Source organism: Narcine bancroftii, chromosome 7 (genome assembly GCF_036971445.1).
Source record: "Narcine bancroftii isolate sNarBan1 chromosome 7, sNarBan1.hap1, whole genome shotgun sequence".
Lineage (NCBI taxonomy): Eukaryota > Metazoa > Chordata > Chondrichthyes > Torpediniformes > Narcinidae > Narcine > Narcine bancroftii.
Genome location: NC_091475.1, coordinates 77,185,778 through 77,203,407, shown reverse-complemented (window position 1 = coordinate 77,203,407; position 17,630 = coordinate 77,185,778). Strand labels below are relative to the sequence as shown.

General features: G+C 41.1%; 1 long non-coding RNA gene across 1 annotated transcript in view; it reads left to right on the top strand.

Moving 5' to 3' along the window:
- Positions 1-17,280, top strand: part of LOC138739033 (uncharacterized) — a 40,391-nt gene extending 23,111 nt beyond the window's left edge. Inside the window, exons 2-3 of the long non-coding RNA XR_011341967.1 lie at positions 15,641-15,804; positions 17,220-17,280. This is a non-coding gene — a long non-coding RNA (uncharacterized lncRNA). The remainder of the gene's footprint in view (positions 1-15,640; positions 15,805-17,219) is intronic.
- The last annotated feature ends 350 nt before the right edge of the window (positions 17,281-17,630 follow it).

The window sequence follows — 17,630 nt, the reverse complement described above, 5'->3', positions numbered from 1 at the left end:
TACCACTACCACTTGTGCTCTCCAAGGGCTGGTGCTAGGTTTGATGATACCTTCGTCGAGCAGACGTTGTGTCTCAGACTTGATGAAATCTCGGTCTGCTGCACTGTACCTCCTGCTCTTGGTAGCAATTGGTTTGCAGTCTGAAGACAGATTTGGGAAAAGAGGTGGGGGGGGGGTCAATATCCAATATAGAGAGTCTGCATGTGGGTTCTGATTTTAGGGGTCCTCCATTCCGAATCATTATGGGGGAGGGGACCAGAATACTCCATGGTCACACTTTTAATGTGAAGCAGCAAGTTCAGACCCAACAACACTGGAGTACACAATTCATCAAGAACATACAGGCGAATCTTACAGAATTCCTCACCTTCAAATGACAGATGTACTATACAATGTTGTTGAATACGTGTAGAATGTGAATAGGACATAAGGAATATGCAGTAATTAGAAGGATACATCTTTAAGTTGTATTCTTGTACAGTCCGTGAGTAGATGAAGCTTTCAGTAAAGCCTGATTAGACATTAAGTGGAATGTCCATTTACCTTCACAGTCACTATGGAGTTTCTGAGATGGTGATGTCTGTCCTGATCTAGGACCATCGAGGCTTGGACCCCAGAGACTCCATACTCCTCATTTGAATGGCCCCCACTGTCCTAGGTTGCCCTGTGTAGGTAAGATGGTGCCAACCTCGTGGTGCAGCAAGATGGCCGCCCTCCTTCCTCCTCTGATGATGATGGTACAGAGTTTGAATTTAGGTCATGGCAAGATGGCCACCAAGCCTTTTCACACCATTTCCTCACTACCACTGCCACCCTCTGTCGGCATGTAGCACAGCAAGTGGGCTTGGGTGAATTTGGCACAGACGGCTTGGGGCTGGATTCCGATCCAGGAGTGGTACAGACCATGGACTTCCCTGTGCTTCTCTTTGCGCAGCAAATCCTCGCCCAGTGCCCTTTCTTGCCCCAGTTGGAACATACTGTCTTTAGCTGGGCAGCAAGATCGGGGATGCTTTCTCTTGCCATAGAAAAAGAAGTCTCTAGCTCAGGAGCGCTCCCTAGCATGGGAAGCGGCAGCCGTTAGGGCTGGGGTAGTGGGAGCAGCCGGTCCTTGGAAGGGATCACCTGGGTGAGTGAGCTCGCCTGCATTGAGGTTGTCATTCTTGAGCTTGGCCTGTTTCCAACAATTTGACAAGTTGAACATGACTAGCCAGGTCCTTCTTTCCCGACTCGAGTAGTCGCTGCCTCATGTACCTCAAGTGGACCCCCGCAATTGGCTATGTCCATAGCCATTTCATATATGCATTTCTTGACAAGCATCCACAAATCCAGCAGGTAGTCATTGATGGTCTCTCCTGGCCATTGGCAATGTAGAGCGAGTCGGTGCCTCGCTAGGACCTCGCTTTGCGACTTCAGGTACCGAGCCTTCGAGGCCTCGATGGCAGCGTCATATGTAGTGCAGTTCCTGATGACGACAAACCCTTTCATTCCTTCCCTCAAAACGAGAGTGGTCCTCCTGAGTTCATTGGTGTGGAAGACGTCTCTGATCACATTCAGGTAGGCCTGGACTATCCAGTCGCATCGGGGGACAGAGGGTCTGTCAGCAGCATATTTGGCTTGAGTAGCACTTCCATCGTTAGGGAATAAGGTCATAAAATTGTAACGCGAATAAAAGCTCTCACAACTGGAGGGAGAACAAATGCTTTTATAAGATTATAACTATGGGTAGGGTTTCAGAGAAGTCTTTGGAAGGGTTCTGGGTTTAGGCGGGAAACTAGGGTTATATGAGAGCAGATGGGGGTGGAGCCAGGAGGCGGAGCCAGCCAACAGCACAACACACTACCAGTTCATCGCACTCCCAAAATACACCACTTTACACTTATCCAAGTTAAATTCCTCCTGCCATTTCTCTGCACTCTCCCATTTGATTTTGATCCTGTTGTAATCTCATATAGTCTCCATTCCCCACACATCATTGATTCTGATGTCACAAATGAGCTTACTTGTCAGGCCACCTGCATGCTTAGCCAACATGTTGAAGCCTATGGCTCTGAGAAACTACTGCCAGCCTTCGACTCCTCCTCACAGGCCAATTGGCCAGCTCACACTGGGTCCCAGGACTATACAATGCGGGACCTTGTTAAAGGCCTGCTAAAGTCTACATAGACAACATCTACCACCCCACCCTCGTCAATCCCCCTCAGTCAACTCTTTAGTATTGTTCCACGAGTCCCTTTTTCGAGTTGAGGCTATTTCCTGGTTTGCTAAACTGACTGGTACTCTGTTTATGATAGTCGTTTGCAACTCCTCGGGACTCGACCTCATTGGGGTTCGAATGACAATAATAATGGTAATAGAAATTTACAGTCATAGAAATTGGACATATACATCGATTTTCTTGCAGCCAACAGGTACTTCAGTAAAAGAACAACTCTCACAGCGTACATTAAATTACAACCTGGAAAGAGATAATAAACATGAAGGAGACATTTTGAATTTTAAATTATAAATTATTTCTTTTTAACTGCAAGTGGACTCTTCCTACCACACTGTTCTAATCTCACCACAGCTCTATGTTAACGCGGTGCCATCAAACTCAATGGTTCTCTTACACTGCACTGGTTCAGGCTTCTGATCAACTCTGAATATCTGGGGCTGCATTATCCTCCTTTTAAACTTTCCCCCATCGTTTCATTCCCCATCATCTTCCAAAGTCACAGGCCGCTGTTATTTGTGGTCCTTTGAAAGCACAGCCCCATGCCTCCTTCTGGGATTTTAAAACTCACCGAACCCGGGGAACCTGGTGGAGCTTCCAAGGCCGCCAGTTCCCTGCTTCTCACAGCCATGGAGCTCTGCTCATTGCGCTCATTCTAGTCTGGAACAGTGTACCCCCACTCTTTTGGGAAACGTTTAAGATCCTGGGATTTCAACCGCAGTGCTTCTGGTTGCTCTCTTTAAACTGCCGGAATACTGAACCTGGGGCGAGTATAAAATCACTGGATCCTCAACATCTGATCTTTTACAGCACGGAAACAGGCCCTTCAACTCAAATGGCCCATGCGACGAAGCTGTCTACCTAAGCGAGTTTCATATGTCTGCGTTTGGCCCATATTGTCTAACTCTAAACCTTTCCTATGCCCTTACTTGGCCGAATTAATATATTGTAATTCTATCTGTCTCTACCCCTGGTAGGTGGTTCCACACACCCACCATCGCCTATGTGAAAACATTTTAAGACTTTGGAGCAGAATTAGGCTATTCGATCCATCGAGTCTGTTCTGCCATTTTAAATCAACCGCATTCTACTGCCTCCTCCCCATAACCTTTCTCCCCCGACTCATTAAGAACCTACCAACCTCCGCTACAGATTTACCCGACAGATTCTCTACCCTCTGGCTTCTCCTCATTTCTGTTCTAAAGGGGCGTCCTTTTATTCTGAAGCCTAACCATCTGCACCTGAATTCTCCCACTATAGGGAGCATCTTCTCCATGTCCACTCTATCCACCAACAACCACTTTGACTGCCCTGCTCATTATTTCATCAAAGAACTTAAGAGGTACAATTGGCATAGCGGTTAGTACAACAACTTTACAGCACCAGCGATCAGGTCATGGGTTCAAATCCTGTGCTGTCTGTAAGGAGTTTGTATGTTCTCCCAGTGTCTGTATGTGTTTTTCTCGGTGGGGGATCTGGTTTACTCCCACCATTCAAAACATACTGCGGGTGTAGGTTCATTGGGTGTAAATTGGGCAGCATGAACTCATGGGCCAAAATGGCCTGTTACAGTGCCGTGTGTCTATTAAAAAAAAATTAAAATTAAAATTCAAACTCAAACATATTTGTCGAGCAAGATTTCTGCTGAAGGAAACAATGCTGACTGGCCCATTTACCTTGTGCTTTCAAGTATCACGAACCATCTATTCATAATGATCTTCATTCAGAATCTTACCAGGCCAAAACTTATGGGGTTGATAGGTTAATTCAGTATAATCAGGTAGCACTGGTTTCCATGGACAGAATCAGCTTTTTCCATGTTGCAAATAATTTAAATTTAATTTATTTAATAAATTTAAATGGCCTACAGTTTTGTGTCTTTTTCCTCTCTCCCTTTTTAAAGAGCAGAGTGACATTTGCAATTTTTTGGTCCTCTGGAACCATTCCCAACTCCAAGAAAGATCACTACTTATGCATTCACAATCTTCTCAGCTCCCTCTTTCAGAATCCTAGGCTGTGGTCCGTCTGATCCAGGTGACTTCTTCACCTTCAGCTTTTCAAGCAGCTTCTCCTCAGTCAGAGATCACATTCACTCTGCCCCCTGACTCATTTATATTTCTGGCACATTATTGATGTCTTCCATAGTGAAGACTGATGCAAAATATCAATGCAGTTCATCCACCATTTCTTTGTTCCCCATAGGTCCTGCAGGGTCATTTTCCAGTGGCCTGATTCCATTTTATTCTTTATGTATATATAAAAAACTTTTGGTATCCACTTTTATTGTCCTCTGGACTAGCTTACATTCATATTTCATCTTTTCTCCTGTCATTGTTTTGTTGAATTCTGTTGGTTTTTGCACAAACCCGTAGCTCACTTTTTGTAATACCATGTGCTTACATGCTGTCTGTGACTTCCCTTGTTGGCCATGGTTGCCTCACACTCTCTTTACAATGTTCCTTCTTCTTTGGGATAAAATGATCCTGCATCTTCAGTATTATTCCCAGAAACATTAAATATAAAATCATGGCCTCAAGTCCTAGATTCTCATACCCTGGGAAAATGTGGCCATCTCTGCCCCTCCTGATTTCATGCATCTCAATAATCACTCTCCGCTGTAAGGGGAAATAAGTCCCTGCCTATCACACTTGCAATATTGTTTGAAATTCCATTATAGGAAGGACGTGGAGGCTGATATGTTTATAATATTAAGACAGGGTAGACAGTTAGAAAAAATTCCCCAGGTAAATTATGAGATGTTGTGCATTCATGGTGTGTAGGGATGGAGAGTTTAAAAATGATATGTGGGGTAAGATTTTTTTTCAACACAGAATGGTAGGCTCTTGTTACAGGAGTAGTGGTAATGGTTGATACAATAGTAGGATATAAGAGGCTTCTAGATAGACACAAGAGTGTACAGGGAATGGAGGGAAATGATTCATTTGCAGTAGCAGAGTTTTCATTTATTTCAGAGTTAGGGTTAGCTTTAGGGTCACCTACAGGTCCCGATCGGTGTAGATGCATAGGCCAAAGGGTCTCTTCTTGTGCTGAGCCATCCAAACCTATGTTCTATCCAAATCCCTTCTTTTAACAGAAATCCTCCACTCCAGGTAACATCTTTTCTGCACCCCCTCCATCCTTTATTCCATAGCTAGGCAACCAGAACTGCACACAATAGTCTAAGTTTGGCCTCAGCAAAGATATCTACAGTTGTAACATGGTGTCCAATCTCCCTTCTTTATCTACCTGCAGGACCACTTTCAAGGAACTATAACCTTAGTTCTCTCTGTTCTACAACACTCTCTGAGCCCTGCATCCATTGAAAAAATCCCACCTTGGTTCGACTAACTGAAGCACAGGACCTTGCAGTTGTCTGAGTTCAATTCTATTTACCATTCCTTGGTCCATTTCCCCAGTTGATCTCAACCCTTATATAAACAGATAACCATCTTCACATTCCACTCTATGACTATGCCACCAATTTGGTGTCGTCCTCAAAGTTACTGACCATGTTAACTGCATTGTCATACAAATTATTCATATAGATGATGAACAATGGACAATGAGCACTGATCCTTATGGAGGATCGCTGGTCACAGATCTAGTAAAATGACCCTTCCCTACCACCTTGACTCCTAGCATCAAGCCAATTTTGTATCCTTGATCCATCTATCACCTACAGGCCTCTGTTTCACCCCTCCCCCTCTTTATACTGGCTATCTTCCTTCCCCACAGTCCTGATGCAACTCTCGACCCAAAAATTTGACAATTCCTCCCACCAGCCACCACTTACCCCCCCCCACCCCCCACCCTGAGCCCAACCAGATGCTGCTCAATCTGCTGAGTTCCTTCACAGCTGGAATTTGGTTCTAAATTCTCCTGACAGCTGGGAGCCTGTATTCGGCACCATTTTAATCTCTAGGGTGACTTCCCACACTCGTTTTAAACTCAATGCGGTTATGTGTTGCACTTATTAAATTTAAAGAAGTTCTTGCTTCCCACGCTATGGTTTTTTAAAACTCTGTTAGAGCTGTAATTATTTTTTTGAAAGTCATCATGGGTTTTGTTGCTTGAACTCTTAAATTCACTGAAGTCCTTCTCATCCTCCCATTTTATTCACCTGCTCGGTTTCCCACCTTCAGCGATGATATTGAGGCTTCTGTCAACTGCGCAAAAAAGAGGAGAGGATATTTAACAGCACCCTGTTGCCTCTTTGATCATAAGAGCAGATGTAATGGAGAGTGATGCAAAAACTGGAATAATGGAAAGGACAACAGAGTGGGAGGATGTATAGCTGACAGCCTGTAGTCTGTCATGCTTGGAACTACATTCCCTGGCATGGAGGCAGGTCGAGAAAGAGAAGGGAAAAGCTTTGGCCCATGTTAAAGTCAGGGCTGAAAGGAAGCTGGAAGTATAAATCTCTCAAATTCTTCAGTTGTATGAAGTGATGTTAATGTTTAAACAACATAAAAGAAAGAGGCGGACCGGCACCGCAGAGATCAAGCCGACATATTGTGCAGTGCGCGGCAGTATAACACACTGTAACACAGTGAACCAGCGCAGTTGAAAGCTGGAACAGTACAAGACCAGCAGCCCTAAAATGGCGCTGGCCAAGCTGCCCAGCTAACAGATCAATAACAGGCTGGGGAAGAAGGCTATTCACATGCAAGAATATTCCCTCCCGCTATTGTTATTCATGCGGCTGATGTCAGCCAATCAAACAAATGGCGGGAACTCCAATTGTATAAAAGAGCCTTTCCAGCCTCAATAAATCTCAGAGCTTAACCTCCCATACTGTGAGTGAGTGTGTGTGTGTGTGTGTGTGTGTGTGTGTGTGTGTGTGTGTGTGTGTGTGTGTGTGTGTGTGTGTGTGTGTGTGTGTGTGTGCGTGTGTGCGTGTGTTTTTGTAGCAGTCAGCTACAAGAGAAAGATTCGAGAGAGGATCCAGCCCTCTCTCGATTGTTCCACATATCCAGAAATATATGTGATTTATAGGTTCATTCTTGTATTTCGGTGACATGGGCTCACGGGCCAGAAGGATCTGTAACCATACTGTATCTCTAAAATTAAGAAAATAAACTTTAAAAATCCCCAAAATAAGTGTGGAGTCATATGAATTCTCTAAAGTTTGATGAGTAAAATGAAGGCAGATGAAGGAGGGTGGTGGTGGAGGGGGACTGGTTGGGTCTCTGTTCAAGCAAGAGTAGAACAGATCTCAGCCTCTACAGGTGTTGGATGAATGTCCATGAGACGTTTATTCCAGGAACTTGGAATCTGTCAAAGGTGGAGGGCCTCAGAGTGCTACAGGTGCAAAGTTGGAAGGGGTTTGACAAAAGCAGTCAAGCTCCATGTGAAAAGAGAATGTTGAGATGCTGAGTGTACCCGGACAGTCCCATTTGTGAATTTTTGAGAGGAGATGCATGGAGTCTAAAGGATGTGGAAGAAAGATTTTGTGAGGTTGTGAAATCAGTGGTTTTCAGGTTCAGTGGTGGGGGTCATGGTTAATGCAAGGTACGAGGGCTGTCATTTGGTCTCTGTGTAATAGATGTCAGTTGGCAAACCACAGCAGTACCAAATCCTTCAGCAGGTTTGATGACCATGTTAGGGATTGTTCTTTTTGAGTGAAATGCTGAAACTTTGGAGAGTGGGGGTGGGGGTAGGTTAGAGTAAGCTTAGGCAGTGGTAAGCAGTACATAGTAGCTTAATAGATTTCTAGAGATAGGATCAAGTCTTGTGTGAGCCCTGCAGGACAACAAAGCTCAATATCATGCCAGGCTCAGAATTCTTTTGTGTGTCATAAAGCTGATCATATCTCTTTTGATCATTCAGAATCAGAGGGGTTAAGTTAAGAGGGGCAGTGAAAACAGCAAGAAGTTCAACTGAAAGGGGGAACGGGATTAGTTCCAGGAAACTGGCTTTTGGGAGCCAATTTTTAACAGCTGATGTGGGTTCAGCAGCTATGGACAATCTCACGGTATCACAGACAACTGATTTTGAGCTTGTGTTCATGGATAGGTGATTATGCAGATTCAGTGGGAGACAACAGATTCGGGGGGATGTAATCAGTTAATATAATGACAGACAACTAAGGTTGGAAATAAAATCAAGGACTGTCAGTTTTGGGGATGCATTCAGGGGACAGCAGATTTTGGAAATAACATCATAAATAGCTGAACCTGGACGTACAATTACTCGGTAAATTGTGGGGTATGATTACAGATAGCTGATTTTGGCAATACAATCATTTGCAGTTTACATTCAAGATGTAATTCCTGACTGATTGATCTTATCCATCGTGTATTGAATAGTTCTTTTCGATGAAGCAATCATACGCAGCTAAGAATGGAAACCCAACCCATCAAAACCTGTTTGAAAGTACAGTTAAAGGGGGCAGTTCTGAGGGTTCAATTACTATGGTGGGCTGCAGTGCGAACAATCAAGCATGAACAATGAAAGGCTGTACTACAAGCTTTAATTAGCTTAAATCTTACACACAAGGTTCCCTATCCTTTCTGGCCCCATGGACTTTGCTCCTGCCCAAGGGCCGGCAGGAGCCTTTATATGGGGCTGGTGATTGGCAGGGAGTAGGTGGAGCCAGACTCCCAGGTTACCTCCCTGCAGGTACAATGGGTTGCCCCTGCAGTAGGCAGTGCAGGAATGCAGACAAGTGCAGGCAGTCACCACCAGTCTAATGGTTGTATCACCACAATTGCAGATAGACGATTTGGGGAGTTACAGCTACAAAGATATGATTTTGGTGTTTCAATCACTGAAGTCCAATTATGGGGTTTCAATAACATAATTTTGGGTTTGAAAGACTTTGATGTTGGGGGTGAAATAACAAAAATATTTGCAATCGAGAACAGATGATTTTTAGACCCAGCTAATCTTTGGGATCCATTTATGGTCAGTTGACTTGGGGTACAATTATGGACAGCTAGCTTTGGAAATTCTGTCACAGGTAGCTGAATTTTAGTATGGCAATCATGTTTGCCTGATCTTGGTGTCATGGTCCAGGAAACACTCTTTTTACTTGCAATAGGTGCAATCATTTGGCAGATTCATCTGCACTCCAGACATGTCAGAGTTAGTGAATTCAATTTAGATAAATGGAGTCTAAATAGGGTTTCTTCTGTAGTGTATACGAGGTGTAAGGTATTTAATTAGGATATTCAGAGCTTAATAAGAATTTTGTGATATGGATGTGAAGGGTAATTGCAAAATCAATCTTTGCTTTTGTGCACTCGCTGAAACTTGTTAAATGATTTACTTGTCAATATTATGTTTAATAAATATTCAGAAGAATATATTTAAACGAAGTTTGTCCCCATTTCATCCTCGTGCACCTTGAATTTAAATGTGAGTGTAATTGGCTTTTATAAAGATATAGTCAGTTCAGCTGTCTAGCTTGGAGTGCAACCGTTTGCATTTTTAATAGCTGTATTAACATGTACTGAAGCCTTAATTTCATACTTCTTTGAATAGAAGGATCTAATGCCATCCTTTAAGTTTAATGTCAAACTGTCAAAGAATCTTCTGTTAAAGATAAAGTGCAAGATTTACTTTGTTTTATTGCAGACTTGTTATCACATTTAGTGAGATCTTATTTCATTGATCTGTCTATTTTTTTTGCTTATTGGCAGAATACGATGCAGAGCATAGATACAGTTCAGTAATAGCTCAGATGATCTTGTAAATTAAAGATCCCTCCAGCCTTTAGCAGACTGAAGGAAACCCTGAAATTTCCAATCACTACCTGTTATTGTCTATCAGGTTTATTAAAAAAAACCTCAAAAGAAATGTAAAAAGACACAGACACCAGCTAAGAAAGAGTAGGTTGATTGGTGTAGTAAACGTATTAAAATCAGAAGGCTCTGTGGTAATGACCTGACGAGCAAATTCAAATCCCACAAATCAAAATGAGAATAAAGACAGAATAACAATTGTGAAATAAAAATGAATATTGGTCAATCAGCAGCTGTGAAGAGAGGAACAGTGAATGTTTCACGTCACTGACTTTCACCCAGACTATATGGTCCTTGGATAATGGGAAGGGAAGAGTTAAAAGAGATAATGCATCTTCTGCAGGTGCAGCTTAAGGTGAGAAGGAGCTGAGAGGAGGAATACATATTGGTAAAGATGGAAGAGAGAATGTGAGTGTCACAGATGGAATTGTCACTTTGAAGTGTTGAAAGAAAGAGGGCAATATTTGTTTGGTGGTCACATCAGTTATACATCATTTTGGATTGTGGACTGTCATTATAAAGGATGGATTTCTGCTAAGAACTTTGTGCAACTTGTGGTACAGCTGAGTTCTGGCTTACCAATTGCTTGGAACTTTCAAGAACAAAGGGAGAATCCAGCTGTGAAGCAGAGAGTGGCAGAACGACAGTTGGATTGGTAGTTGCAGTGGCAGTTGGAGCAGCAGAGGGCAGCTGGAGAGCTGTGTGAAATGCACATGCCTCATATTGAGGATAAGTAAGTTAATGCAATGCAATATCAGTCATTTCTCTCTCCAATGTTCACTATGACATCCTTTGTTATCAGTTAAAGAACTGAACTTGGACATTGAAATTTGAGGTTGATTTCTGTGGACTGTGTTTTTTGGACTGACTTACTTGACTAACTGACCTGGGGATTTGGGGGATTTTTCCTCTTTGAATATCGGGCACAGACTGTAATGGTCTGGGTTATTCACATACACACTGTTTCTTTTTTTCTTTGGCTTGGCTTCGCGGACGAAGATTTATGGAGGGGGTAAAAATAAATATATGATATCTGTATATTTGCTATATCTGTGTATAGATACTTATAAAGGGGTTAATTGTGTTAAGACATTATATTTTTAATAGTCATTAATAAATATAGATTTAAAATATAACCCTTTTGAATTACATCTTCTGTTGTTGCTGGTTTGAGATGTAACAAAGTGGGGGTTCGTCTGGGATTCAAACAATTTTGGGAGCTTAGAGGTTGATTGATTAGTGATCAATCATCTGAGTTTGAATCAAGCTGGAGCTTGGTGATTGATGGAATTCCAGACTAGTCCAGGAAGTTCCTTTGGATAAAAATAACTAAAAGCTAGTGATTGTGTGAAATCAACAGCAACAAACCAGCAGGCCATGGATTTAGAGGGATTCTTGAGAATTCCAAAAAGACGAACAAGCATAATTTGGTGATTATTGGCCAACAGGTTGGCAATAACTTCAGTAGAACCATGAATGAAAAAGATGGAGAACAGGGGGAAAATTGCAAAATACTACATAGAAGCAGGAAAGTTTGAAGAAGCTCCAGCTTGATTCAAACTCAGATGATTGATCACTAATCAATCAACCTCTAAGCTCCCAAAATTGTTTGAATCCCAGATGAACCCCCATTTTGTTGCATCTCAAACCAGCAACAACAGAAGATGTAATTCGAAAGGGTTATATTTTAACTCTATATTTATTAATGACTATTAAAAATATAATGTCTTAACACAGTTAACCCCTTTATAAGTATCTATACACAGATATAGCAGTTTCCCAAGAGTAAACCTTCTGACCAAATACAGTTGGAATTAAATAAATTAGAATTAAAGGCAGCTGAGAGACAAAAGAGATTGGAAATGGAACTGAGGACATTAGAACTAAGGGAAGAGGTGGAAATTAGGCTACATGAGCTGGAAAAGATTAGAGTGGAAAACAGCAGGAGAAAAGAAGAGACCTGAGATCAAATCTTTGGTCAGGGTGAGGGGTTTATGGCCAGTAGAGATGTTAGGTTAGTTCCTCCATTTGAGGATGCTGAGATAGATAAATATTTTGAGCACTTTGAGAAAGTGGCTGTGAACTTAAATTGGCCACAAAAACCAATGGTCTCTTATGTTACAGAGTGTAATTAAAGGAAAAGCCCAATAAGCCAATCCACAGAACAAGCTGCTAATTATGAAATTGTGTAAAAAGCAATACTCCAGATTTATGAATGAGTTCCAGAGGCTTACAGGGATTTTAAAAAATCAATAACCAATCTTGTACAGATTTTACTTATGAAAAAATTGTGTGTTTTGACTGGTGGTGCACATCGAAGACTGTAAACAGTGAATTAATAATAACTGAGGAGATTTAAATAAATGTTTCTGATGATATTAAAGCATACTTGGATGAGAAGGAGGTGAAAACTTGGCATGAGTCAGCAATGTTAGCAGATGAATATGCTTTAACACATAAACCTAAGTGGACGTTAAGCAAAATGTTTCAAGAGTGCACTGTGGATAATTCAAGTAAAGTTGAGAGTAAATTTGGAAGTTGTTTTAGGGGTAAAGATGAATGGAAGTTGGAAGCCATTACTGTAAGAAGGCTGGTCACATGATTGCAAGTTGTCCTGTGCTCCAAAAAAGAGAGAAAAAGAGGTAGCACCGAATGCTTGTATTCAAAGTGAGAAGAGGTATAGAAACAAAGGAGGATCCAAAGTTACTGATAAAATTAGGGATGTATTCCAACATTTTGTGACTGAGGGTTTGGTTTCAGTTAAAGAAGGGTTAAAAAGACAGAAAATTTGGTGTAATCACAAAGCAAAAATTAGAAATTATAAACCTGGTGACAAAGTGTTGATTTTGTTTCCACTGCATTAAAATTCTCTTAGGGCTCGGTTTTCAGGACCCTATGAAGTTAAATCTAAAATTAATGAGATCACTTATGTTATTGAAACACCTCCACTCACAGACGAGAAACTCGGGTCTGCCATATAAATATGATTAAGCCATATTTTGACCAGATATCTCACAGCGAGACTAATATTTTCTCAGTTGATTGTTATTGACCAGGATAATTAGGAGACAAATAAAACAAGTTTCAGAGAAGGTCATGGAACACAAAAATTGATAAACCCAAGGTTGGAAAATTCTATGGTTTTGCAGGACTTGGAAACAAAGTTGGCTCATTTCCAAATTTCAGCAAGGAAAAAAATGAGACAGTTACTTTTAAAATTTGAGAATTTATTTCCAGATGTACTTCAGAATTTTCATAGCTTATCATGATGTTGATGTAGGTTATGCTAGACCTATTAAGCAGTATCCCTATCAGACAAATGTGGAAAAGTGCAGACGAGTAGATCAGGAAATTGACTACATGTTGAAGAATGGTATCATTAGAAAGTCTATTTCAAATTGGAATTCACCTTGTGTTTTAGTGCCTAAGCCAAATAGAGCTGTTAGATTTTGTACTGACTATAGGAAGGTAAATGCTGTGACAAAGACAGATGCTTATCCTATTCCTAGAGTGGTTGATTGTATAGACAAAGTGAGGATGGCCAAATTTCTTACTAAAATGGACTGTTCCTTTAACAGATGGAGGTAATGAGATTTCTGCATTTGTAACACCTCTGGGCTGTTGGAATGTTCTTTGGAATGAAGAATGCTCTGGGGACATTTCAAAGAATGATTAATTCTGTAATTCAGGGGTTGAAGCCCACAGGTGCTTACACCTTGAGTTAGAAGAATTGTTTAATCGACTTTCAAAAGCAAATCTCACAGTTAATTTAAGTAAAAGTGAGTTTGTTCATGCGACTTTTACTTATCTGGGTTGTCGTAGGACAGGGCAGTAGGTGCCAGATGAGGCAAAGACTTTGACTATTTCGGAGTTCCCTGTTCCAATTAGTAAGAAAATTCTTTGAAGGTTCCTGGGAATGATTGGCTACTATCACAAGTTTTGTAAAACTTTGCAGATATTACACTGCCTCTAACAAAATTGCTTAAAAAGGGAAAATAATTTGCCTGGTCGAAATGTTGCCAAGAAGCTCTTGTAAAATTGAAGGCCATTGTATTGGCACCAACCTGTGCTGAAATCACCTCTAGAAACCATTTTCTTTAGCCATGGATGAAACTGTGGGTGTGATGCTGTTACAGATAATGATATTGACCATCCTGTATCCTACTTCTTGAAGAAGTTTAATGATAATCAGAAGAATTATTCCACCATTGAGAAAGAGTTGTTAGCCTTGGTGTTGGCCCTACAAACTGTTGGCTCAAAAACTGCTTGTGATGTATACTGATCATAATCCATTATTTGTTTGTGTAAAATGAAGAATAAGAATAAACACTTGCTAAATTGGAATTTGATTTTAGAAGAGTATGATTTGCTGACAACAAACATTAATGAAAAGGTTCGTGTGATTGCTGATGGTCTTTCTAGATACTAAATTGTAAATGAAAATAGTTACTGTGTGTGCTTGTTGATGAACATAGTGTTTTGTTTTACATTGTGATACCTTAATTAATTAATAAAATTTTGTTCTAACAGACCAAAAGTTTCTTTGTGTGTGGGAGGTGTTCTGGACCATGGCCTGACCTTTTGGATTGTGGACTGTCATTATAAAGGATGGATTTCTGCTAAGAACTCTGTGCAACTTGTGATACAGCCGAGTTCTGACTCCCTAATTGTTTGTAAAGGGAGAGTCCAGCGGTGAAGCAGAGCAGCAGAACGGCAGATGGAATGCCAGTTGTAGTGGCAGAGGGCAGCTGGAGAGCTGTGTAAAACGCACATGACTCATAAGTGAGGATTTGTAAGTTTACTACAACGCAACATCAGTCATTTCTCTCTCCAATGTTCACTATGACGTCCTTTGTTATCAGTTAAAGAACTGAACTTGGACATTGGACTTTGAGATTGAATTCTGTGGACTGTGTTTTTTGGACTGACTTACTTGACTGACTGACCTGGGGATTTGGGGATTTTTTACTTTTTGAATATTGGGCACAGACTGTAATAGTCTGTGTTTTTTCACATACACGCTGCTTACAAAGATATAATATCTGTATATTTGGGCTAGATACAGTGGGGTTAATTGTGTCGAGACATTATATTGTTAATAGGCATTAATAAACATAGAGTTAAAATGTAACCCTTTTGAATTACATCTTCTGTGGTTGCTGTTTTGAGATGTAACATGACTCACCAGAGGCCTTGGATGCTACAGAGGGTACTTCATTGTACGTCATCTTGTGTGGTGAATGTGAGGACCAAGAGACAGCATTTTTTTTTCTATGTGAGTGGAGAAGGGATGCAAAGCGAAATGTGGAACAGAAACAGTTGAGAGGAGTTTGGTGGAGAAGAGTGGGCGGCATAATGGGTGGACTGGTGTGGAAGGTGGCCTCAGAGATAACAAGATGCAACACAGTTAAAAAGATAGAAAATAAAACAGAGTTCTTGAGGGAAAGAGTGCTAGAAAATATAGTCAGGGTAACAGATTTCATGGAGTTTATAAGGGGCTTCAGTCTCCACCAATCTCCTGAAATGGAGAGAGAAAAGGAAGGAAATGAGATCAGAAAACATATTTGATGGTGGCTAGATTTCTACAACGTGCAGTTTTTGGAATCTACAATTGCTTATGGAAATTTTCCAGCATTATCTGTTTTACTTGAGGCTTCTAACATCTGCTCTGTTTTGCTTCTAGATGCATCGTCCACTCCGCCTCTTCTTTCCAACTACGACCAGACCCAAATGAACATAACATGATAAGTAGGATCGGAAATAGGTAGTATAGTCCTTTGTGTTGAGTCTTCCAATCAATACAATCATGGTTGATCTTTGACCTCAGTGCAACTGCCCTAACCCCACGTGAGTTGATGCCCTTAATTTATAAAATAAAATCTATCTTTCCCTTCAATATTTTCAGCCATCAACTTTCCAAAGCTTATTGTATCAATAATTTAACATTCACCACCTTCTGAGGGACAAAATTTCTATCTTGAATTCCCAATTACTTACTTTGAAATTGTATCCCCTGGTTCAAGACTCTCATCACGGGAGACATCTATTCTGCAACTCTACAGCAAACTCCTTAATGCTTTTGACAAATCATTGAGATCACTTCATTTGTCTAAACTATATAGGTCCAACTTGCATTATCTCTTCCCTTACAAGTAACCCACTATCCTTGGAATCAATCAGGTAAGCCTTTACTGCACTTATTCAAACTCAAATACATCCCTTTGGATGAAGATAGATTGGATCTTCACATACAATCAGTGGCGGATTAACCATTAGGCCAAGTAAGCTGAAGCCTAGGGACCTAGAAGGTAAGGGGGCCCAATCACAACCACTGGTACACCAATGTAGCCACTTGTCAATATGAGCTTGCATTAGTCCTGCATCCATCCATCAATCAAGGCTCGCGGAAGTACCGCATTCACCTGTCACTCAGCAAAGAGGTCTCGATCCCATCTCTCAATTTGGCCTCCGCCAATCCCAATGTTACCTATCAATCAATGCTTGTGTTTGTTCGTGCACGCAAGTCTGAGGTTTCCCTCCTGCAGCAGGGTTCACCTCAGTCATGCAGCGTTGCTGACGGGAGGTTTACTTTTTTACAAAAGACTCTCCCTTCTCCTGTATTATTTTGTATTGAGACTGGATTATTTTTTAGAACTGATTTTATTTATCCTTTTGTAACTAAAGACTTTTCAAATTATTCGGAGCTAGCAGACAGCTTCTGTAAAGTTTTGTTTGATTTTAATGAAGTTTCTCCTCCCCTCCTCCAACCAAACACCAACTGATATATTCCCAGCAGATAAATTTAGAATATGTGAGGGCATCGCTCCCAAAGGCTAATAACTGGAACTATTTTACTTTCTTCTATTCAATGAAAGTTGGGGGCCATGGGGCAGGAGGGGGAGCAAGGTCAGATTGGGGGGGGAGCCTTAGTAAAGCTCAGCCTAGGGTCCAGGTGGTAGTTAAACCACCCTTGCATACAATATTTGAATTACACTAGATCTCCATATAAAATCAAGAAAATGTCTTTACTCTTATGCTCATATTCTATGGCCCTACAGTTTCCCAATTGTATCCTGATATTAGTGTATTAATTGTTAATGATTCATACAAGGCTATCCACCCCCCGTAACCTCCAATTCCATTGATTCTGTCAACTATTGGAAGATACTCCATTTTTCTAATTTCTCTTAAAGTATCAAAAATAACTATATGGTAGGGCTGTTCTTGGAGTATTGGGTGAAATTCTGGTCGTCCCATCACAGGAAGAATGTGAACGTTCTATGAGAGGCATCGATAAGGCAGAGAGCAGAATATTACAGGTATGTGTTTGAGCTTGGGGAGGGGTGGGGGTGGGTTGGTGGGTGAGTTTTAAAGGAGATGCATGGGGTGAGTTAATTTTACCCAGAGAGTGGTAGGTGCTTGGTATAGGCTGCAAGTAGTAGTTGAAGCAGATACAATGGTAGCGTTCAGCACAGGCCTTTTCTTAACATGAAAATGGGTGGCCATTAGTATCGGAGTCCAACCTTGGTCTGATATGAATGCCTATATAGTTGTTTAGTAGTAGGGTAATTAAATATAATTTGACATTTTGTCTCCAGTAAAGTTACCTGTAATTGTAACACTTGTGTCCAGACTCATCTCTCTGTGAACCCACTGAACCCAATACTCTTCCA